This window comes from Lolium perenne, chromosome 6 (assembly GCF_019359855.2).
Source record: "Lolium perenne isolate Kyuss_39 chromosome 6, Kyuss_2.0, whole genome shotgun sequence".
Classification (NCBI taxonomy): domain Eukaryota; kingdom Viridiplantae; phylum Streptophyta; class Magnoliopsida; order Poales; family Poaceae; genus Lolium; species Lolium perenne.
Genome location: NC_067249.2, coordinates 88,154,141 through 88,163,805, shown reverse-complemented (window position 1 = coordinate 88,163,805; position 9,665 = coordinate 88,154,141).

Here is a 9,665-nt window from a genome sequence, read left to right as displayed (position 1 = left end):
AGTTAGCATGTGGTATTGCTCCCTCTCATCTTCCATATAGGCGGTTAAGCCCACATTGCCGATGAGGACCAAGAAATCATCCAGCAACCCTGCATTACTCAAAAAGTTATAACATGGAAAAGATGAAGCGTTAGGGACTCCATTGTCCTCTTCGGCTTCGAAGCTCGGTGCGATGACGTCCTCATTATAGGATCGCCTGAATCGGGTGGCGGTCCTAGAGGGCCTCCCCGTGCTTGTCGTGTCTCTTTCAAAAACTTCTCAAAATTATAGTTATCCATCTCCCTTTTCTGAAATTTTTCAACAAACAATATAAAATTTGATTTTGTGACATATAATTGAGGGAAACTACTATAGGAATTTGCTAGAGTACTAAACATGCATCAAAACTAGTTTCTACAACTTAGAACAAGCATGCAAGCTCACTAAACATGTTACCTACAGCAGCAAAATATTCAAGATATACTCAACCAAACAAAATTATACTTGGATAATCGGAGGAGTCACATACAGAAATCTGGGCTGAGCAAAGAGATCAAGAAATCTTGAGCCCTTGAGCAGAAACGCGAGTGAGAGAAAGCTGGCGTGAGTTTTTTCGGGAGAGAGAATGAGATGGGAGAAAGAGATGAAGTGGTGGGGCAAGGAGGTCCCCACACAACAGGGTGGCGCGCCCCCCTTGCTGGCCGCGCCGGCTGGTGGGGTGCCACCCTGGGGTGCCCCACTGTTCATCCCCAGGTGCTCCCAGGTGCCTCTTCGAAAAATAAGACCAACGGTATAATTTTTGTGAATTTTTGAAAACTTTGAAAAATGCACATTTCTGGGTATTAAATTTATTATTACTGGGCAGAAAAAGATTTTGAAATCTCTAATTGACTAAAGAACTTTGCAAAACAAAAGTGCTACAGCAAGTAGAACAAGTGGAGGAAGAAAGAAATGTTGTTTAGCTCCTCTATGCATATAAAATGTATTTGTTAACAAGGTTGATCAAGTCTTGCCACCAAATAAATTTTACATAACATAAGAAGAATTAAACCTCAAATCAATCATGTTACCTTGAATTGTATTGATATGGATCCAATCATAATATTTTGATATCCTTCTTTAGGCTCATATATAGGACAATCAATAGCTCCAACTTTGATAGTTCTCACATTAGAAATTGTATTAACTCCACATACTTTATCAATCCTCTTGGGAAAATAAACGGTATGCTCCTTGTCATCAACATTGGATAGATAATTTCACAGGCTTTCCAACCATATTAAATTCACTAAAAATGGCCAAGTAGATTTGGAGTTATTCAATTTTGAACACAGCACCAGTTTTGCATTATTTCTCTATTTTGTATTTTCGAATTTAAAACGTGGGCTGGCGGGAGAGTTAATGGGCTGAAACGGTTTGAATAGAGGAAACCAGCCCAACTAACGTTTTGGGCTGCTGACAGCATGGGGCCCAGTGGTCAGTGGCTTACAACACCGAAACGGTATGGGCTAACCTCGACCGTTGGATCAGAAGGGGATCGAGCGGTGCAGCGTCGTCGTTGTCCTCAGCGAGAAGCAGCGGCAGGCACGACGGAGGTAGGAGGTCGGCGGCGCTCCCAGGCTCCGGTGATCGACGGCGATGGGCTGCGGCGACGTTGTCGAGGCTGAGGAAGTAGATGGAGCAGACGGCGGCTCGGATGGTGGCCGCAATCGACGGCTTGCTTGGCAGCGGTGCTGCGGGTCTTCAGCTCGCAATTGGGAGGCTGCCGGCGATGATGTGGCTGGGAGAGGAGCGGTGGAGGATCAGGGAGAGGAGAGGAGTAGAATGGCGTGAGAAATCCTTCGCGGAGGGGTCTCCTTTTATAGGTTCGAGGGGGTGGCCGTGGCAGAGCTGGCGGGTCGACGGCGAGATCGCCGTTCCAAGGTGACGAAGGGGCAAGTGATGGGCGCGGAGCATTGGTGACATCAAGGCGATGCTGACGTGCTTCGTGGCGAGGCCAGAGGAGGGACAGGCGCGTCGTTCTCTTCCTCACAGTATGGCAGTACGGTGGCGGATGATCTTTGACGCGGGCGTCATCTACAGCAGGTCCGCGGCCAATTGGCGATGTCCGTGAGGTAGAGGGGACCGTGGTTAGTCGACGTGTGCATGGGGAGAGCGAGGGGAGGCATGAGGCGACGGGGCATGGTGGCGTTCTGTCGCGTCCAGGGATGTCACCGTGCGCGTCCTGGCGAGCGTGGGCATCCTCTGGGCGTGTCTGGGCACGCGTGGACTGGGCAGTGTCGTCGTCAACTTGGTCCAAGGCGTGCACGAGCAGCTTCAGGAGAGTCAAGGGAAGGCAGCTGACATGGTGAGGGGAGATGGATGTGAGAGGAGGAAGGGATGGCATGGTGTGGACTTGGCATGCCACGGCATGCATGATCATGGTCGTGGTGACCAAGCAACAGTGAAGGCAGAGGCATGGATTGATGCTGAGGGATGAGAGGAGGCTTCAGGGCAGCAGGGAGGGGCCAGGGTTGGACTTGGTCCAACCAAAATTGCAGCATGGGCACATAGTTGGATGCTGCCCAGAAGGTGTTTGTGGAAATGGCCGCAAGAAAGTTTTTGTCAAATTTTGGAAATTCCTTTGGTGGATCTCATTCATATATTCAGAGAGATGGAAAGGTGGTGGTGGTGGTCAATTTGGTGTTGTTTTGCAAAGTTTCAAAAAGTGGGTGAATCTTCTCTTTAGTTCAAAGTCTCCTCTTGTCTCTTCTATTTTGGTCAACCTAGGCAGAGTCAACCCTAAGGGTCAACATCAAACTTGTTCATCTTGACATGGTCTTGGATGACATGGCAAGAGTTGGTCAATGTTGGTTTAGGAAAAATCAAAACCAGGGGTGTAAAGTGGGTAACATTTTATAAATGGGTCACATGACCATTATCACATGTATGTTGAATTTGATTTTTCCTTTGATTTGAAATGGCTTTCTTTGATGCATTTGTGTTTGTTATTCATATATAAGTGTTTTACAAACAATGGCACAAGCCAAAGTGGCCTTGGGTGAAGATTTGCAAAAATGGCTAAATGTGTATGTGAGTGAAAATGGGATTTTCTCCCTATTTGATTTCTCTCCTTTTGATTTGATTTTTCTTGACTCTAAAGTGATTCTTATTAGTTTAGGAACATTTCCAAACCATTGAAACCATTCCAAAAGGTCTAGCTCAAAGATTTGCAAAATTGGCCATAACACCTAAGAGGTGACATGTCAAATTTTCTTATTCTTGTAATTTGCTCCCCTTGCTTTACTTGGGCAAGGTTGAGGGTCCATATAGTGTTAGATTAGGTTTAGAGATGGTTGCACACCATTTGGTCAAGGTAGAAGTGAATAGGTCAAGAATTGGGTATTATGGCTATGTGTCACATATGCCTCTATGCATATGTTGCATTTGATTTTTAATTTGACTTGGCTTGACCCAATTGATGTTGTTGAGTGTTGAAATGGTATATAGGAGTGATCCAACCATTCACCACAAGTCCTAGGGTCAAGATTCTCAAATTCACAAATTTGCATTTTACTCTCACATGCCTCTATGGCATTTTTAGTTTCTTTTCATTTTTCTTTTGTTTCAACTTGGATTGGGTTTGAGAAGTACTAGATAGGGTTTATGAAGGTTTTCCAATCCTCTAAATAAAGTGGAAAGGTCTAGGGTAAAGTTTTATAAAAATAGCCATAGGCACATATGCCTCTTTCTTATTTCAAATCTTTTTATTTTATTTTAACTTGGATTGGTAAAAGGGAATGTGAGGTTTAGGGTTTAAGAGTATTTCAAATACAAATTAAACAAGCAATCATGGCAATAGCACAAGAGTTAAACAAGATCTCTATGTATCAAACTTAATTTAATAAAAGTTTTTGTTGGTTCCAAAATTTGGAACTAGGGAAATTCATTTTGTTTGTTTTGAAATTTTTGGGATGTTACACGTCAAAGGCTGGCCGAGGCGGCCACACAGTAGGGCGGCGCCCCCCCCCCCCCCTCCAGGCCACGCCGGCCTAGTGTGTGGGGGCCCTGGGCCTCCCCCAGGCCTTCCCTTCTGGCTCCGTGAATCTTCTGGAAAAATAAGCCCTTCGACATAAATTCCGGGGATTTTCCTGAAAGTTGAATTTCTGCACAAAAACGAGACACCAGAGCAATTCTGCTAAAAACAGCGTTAGTCTGTGTTAGTTGTATCCAAAATACACAAATTAGAGGCAAAACAATAGCAAAAGTGTTCGGGAAAGTAGATACGTTTTGGACGTATCAACTCCCCCAAGCTTAGATTATTGCTTGTCCTCAAGCAATTCAGTTAACAACTGAGTGCGATAAAAGAACTTTCACGAACACATTTGTTCATATGATGTAAATATTCTCATGATATGGACAAGTACTTTGGCAATTCATAATAAGATACATGCAAATAAAATCATCTAATAGCTATGTCAATCATGGAAAAGGTACCAACAAATTAATAATAAGCATCATGAATCATGTCTATCAGCAGGATTGCAATGTTCATAAAAGGATATGATAAAGTGGTATCTCGCTTGCCCGTATTTGGACAGCAAAACATAAATGCTCGGGCACCTCTGAAGTTCATGGAAAGACTAGAAGTAGAGATTGTCAAATATAAAAGCATCAAAGTTATACCACAGTCAATCACATTTTGGGACAAGCATATTATACTAAGAATGACAGTTGTGCTCTCAAGAAAGTGCTCAAAGAAAGGATGGCGACTCAACATAAAAGTAGAAGATTGACCCTTCGCAGAGGGAAGCAGGGATTAACATGCGCTAGAGCTTTTCATTTTTTAAACAGGAGTAAAATTATTTTGAGAGGTGTTTGTTGTTGTCAACGAATGGTAATGGGTACACCAACTACCTCGCCAACCAGACTTTCAAGAGCGGCTCCCATGAAGGACGTTATTTCTACCAGCAAGGTAGATCATCCCTCTTCTCTTTTATTTACACACGTACTTTAGTTTTATTATGAGTGACACTCCCCCCAACCTTTGCTTACACAAGCCATGGCTAACCGAATCCTCGGGTGCCTTCCATCAATCTCATACCATGGAGGAGTGTCTATTTGCAAAATTAAGTTGCTTACTGATGAATCAGGGCAAAACATGTGAAGAGAATTAAGTTTGATTAATTGGGGTTGGGCACCCCGTTGCCAGCTCTTATTATGAAAGTCTGTCAAAAGTAAATGACAAGGTTGAAAGATAAACACCACATACTTCCTCATGAGCTATAAAACATTAACACAAATTGAGAAGCATTTTGAAGGTTTAAAGGTAAAGCATGAGAATTTACTTGGAATGGTTTGAAATGCCATGCATAGGTATTTATGGTGGACACTTTGGAATAGCTTGGTTTTCAGAGGTTTGGAAGCACGAGCAGCGTTCCCGCTCAGTACAAGTGAAGGCTAGCAATAGACTGGGGAGCGACAATCAAGAGAGCAGTCACTGTCATAATCACGCTTGCGGCAAAATAAATTAAAGGAGGCATAAAAGTGATACAAGAACTCTGAGGCAAAGTAAATCATCAAGGCTTAATTGACTTTTGTTCAGTCATATGCATGCGTGAGCATGTGCCAAGTCGATTCGAATGAATTATTCAGAGGAGGATACCACAATGTCATGCCTATTTATGAATAAAACAATGCAAGCAAACATTCATGACATGCTACTCATATTAATAAACTGGAGCTAAACATGAGAGATCATGAACTACTGGACTTTCTTAAATGACATATACCTCACATGAACCAACTAAGCATGCTCACGTGGATGAGTATATGTACAAAAATGAAAACAAATAGAGTTCATACCAGCCTCTCACCACAGTCGAATTATCGTAGATCGTCATTATTGCCTTTTCACTTGTGTAGCTTGAATAATATGAAATGAAAACCATGCTCCAGCCATCGAAGACCATTGAACTCCATAATGAAATTTACAAAACCAAAGAAGAACAGCAAATATTTTTGGTGTTTTCGAATTGGAAACAAGAACAAAAGGAAACAAGCAAACAAAGCAAAATCTTTTTGGATTTTCTTATAGCAAACCAACGATAGCAAATAAAGCAAAATAAAAGCAAGAAACCAAAATAAAAAAATGATGAAGAGAAACAACAGAAATATTTTTGGTCTTTTTGTGTTTTAGGAAAGAAACAAAGCAAAAACAAGAAAATGAAAACTAGAAGAGTCACATAAACACAAAGCAGCAGGAATTCGTCAAACTTGACAGCAGTACAGTAATCGATTTTTAAGATATTCTTCCGCTTCCCAGCTCGAAAAGTGTTCAACTAATGAAAGTTAGATAACAACCTGGGGAACATGCACAAAAATTGGCTTTGCAAAATAACGTTCTGGCTGTTTTTGATAATTTTTTTGGTATCAGTCCAGAATCTGTTTTCAGGCAGCACTTCCCCAAATATTATCTCCCTCTTATTAGAAAACCACTTTAAGAAGCTAAACAAATATATACAAGTATCCAGAAACTATAATATGCAAAGAATGAGTGATGCCGGTATATCTCCCCCCAAGCTTAGGCTTTTGGCCTAAGTGGAGTTCAATCCCATGGTGCCCATGAAGTGGCACCTCCGTAGTACGATGAAGATGGATCTTGTTCCGGGTATGTGCTGGAAGAAGCACCAGGATATGTGACGGTGTAGTCGTAGGAGGGCTCGGCGTCCTCGGAGTCATGCTGCTGGTGGAAGCCATTGATGTCTACGCCCCCCTCCTTTTCCTGTAGACAGTGTTGGGCCTCCAAGAGCAGAGGTTTGTAGAACAGCAGCAAGTTTTCCCTTAAGTGGATCACCCAAGGTTTATCGAACTCAGGGAGGAAGAGGTCAAAGATATCCCTCTCATGCAACCCTGCAACCACAAAGCAAGAAGTCTCTTGTGTCCCCAACACACCTAATAGGTGCACTAGTTCGGCGAAGAGATAGTGAAATACAGGTGGTATGAATATATATGAGCAGTGGCAACGGCACCAGAAAAGTGCTTTGCCCAGGACAGTAAACAAGCAGTAGTAACGCAGCAGTAGTAACGCAGTAAAACAGTAAACAAGCAGTGATAGCAGTATTTAGGAACAAGGCCTAGGGATCATACTTTCACTAGTGGACACTCTCAACATTGATCACATAACAGAATAGATAAATGCATACTCTACACTCTTGTTGGATGATGAACACATTGCGTAGGATTACACGAACCCTCAATGCCGGAGTTAACAAGCTCCACAATTCAATGTTCATATTTAAATAACCTTAGAGTGCATGAAAGATCAATTCGACTAAATCAAGTACTAACATAGTATGCACACTGTCACCTTCACACTATGTAGGAGGAATAGATCACATCAATACCATCATAGTAATAGTTAACTTCATAATCTACAAGAGATCATAATCATAGCCTACGCCAAGTACTAACACGGATGCACACACTATCACCATTACACCGTGCAGGAGGAATAAAACTACTTTAATAACATCACTAGAGTAGCACATAGATAAATTGTGATACAAAACACATTGCAATCATAAAGAGATATAAATAAGCACTTCACTATGCCATTCATAACAGTGAATAAGTATACATGAAATATAGCCTAAGAGACCCACACGGTGCACACACTGTCACCTTTACACACGTGGGACAAGGAGTCTCCGGAGATCACATAAGTAAAACCCACTTGACTAGCATAATGACATCTAGATTACAAGCATCATCATATGAATCTCAATCATGTAAGGCAGCTCATGAGATTATTGTATTGAAGCACATAGGAGAGAGATTAACCACATAGCTACCGGTACAGCCCCGAGCCTCGATGGAGAACTACTCCCTCCTCATGGGAGCAGCAGCGGTGATGAAGATGGCGGTGGAGATGGCAGCGGTGTCGATGGAGGAGCCTTCCGGGGGCACTTCCCCGTCCCGGCGGCGTGCCGGAACAGAGACTCCTGTCCCCCAGATCTTGGCTTCGCGATGGCGGCGGCTCTGGATGGTTTCTCGTACCGTGGCTTTTTTGTGTCCAGGTTTTAGGTCGAGGGGCTTTATATAGGCGAAGAGGCGGCGTCAGAAGGTCAACAGGGCGACGACACTATAGGGGGGCGCGGGCCCCCCCTTGGCCGCGCCGGCCTAGGGTTTGGTGGGCCTGTGCCCCCTCTCTGGCGGTTCTCGGGTGTTCTGGATGCTTCCGGGCAAAATAGGAACCTGGGCGTTGATTTCGTCCGATTCCGAGAATATTTCGTTACTAGGATTTCTGAAACCAAAAACAGCAGAAAACAGGAACTGGCACTTCGGCATCTTGTTAATAGGTTAGTTCCAGAAAATGCACGAATATGACATAAAATGTGCATATAACATGTAGATATCATCAATAATGTGGCATGGAACATAAGAAATTATCGATACGTCGGAGACGTATCAGCATCCCCAAGCTTAGTTTCTGCTCGTCCCGAGCAGGTAAACGATAACAAAGATAATTTCTGGAGTGACATGCCATCATAACCTTGATCATACTATTTGTAAAGCATATGTAGTGAATGCAGCGATCAAAACAATGTATATGACATGAGTAAACAAGTGAATCATATAGCAAAGACTTTTCATGAATAGTACTTCAAGACAAGCATCAATAAGTCTTCCATAAGAGTTAACTCATAAAGCAATAATTCAAAGTAAAAGCATTGAAGCAACACAAAGGAAGATGAAGTTTCAGCGGTTGCTTTCAACTTGTAACATGTATATCTCATGGATATTGTCAACATAGAGTAATATAACAAATGCAATAAGCAAGTATGTAGGAATCAATGCACAGTTCACACAAGTGTTTGCTTCTTGAGATGGAGAGAAATAGGTGAACTGACTCAACAATAAAAGTAAAAGAATGGTCCTTCAAAGAGGAAAGCATCGATTGCTATATTTGTGCTAGGGCTTTGATTTTGAAAACAAGAAACAATTTTGTCAACGGTAGTAATAAAGCATATGTATCATGTAAATTATATCTTACAAGTTGCAAGCCTCATGCATAGTATACTAATAGTGCCCGCACCTTGTCCTAATTAGCTTGGACTACCGGATCATCGCAATACACATGTTTTAACCAAGTGTCACAATGGGGTACCTCCATGCCGCCTGTACAAAGGTCTAAGGAGAAAGCTCGCATTTTGGATTTCTCGCTTTTGATTATTCTCAACTTAGACATCCATACCGGGACAACATGGACAACAGATAATGGACTCCTCTTTAATGCATAAGCATGTGGCAACAATTATTATTCTCATATGAGATTGAGGATATATGTCCAAAACTGAAACTTCCACCATGAATCATGGCTTTGGTTAGCGGCCCAATGTTCTTCTCTAACAACATGCATGCTCTAACCATTAAGGTGGTAGATCTCTCTTACTTCAGACAAGACGCACATGCATAGCAACTCACATGATATTCAACAAAGAATAGTTGATGGCGTCCCCAGAAACATGGTTATCGCACAACGAGCAACTTAATAAGAGATAAAGTGCATAAGTACATATTCAATACCACAATAGTTTTTAAGCTATTTGTCCCATGAGCTATATATTGCAAAGGTAGAGGATAGAAATTTAAAGGTAGCACTTCAAGCAATTTACTTTGGAATGGTGGAGAAATACCATGTAGTA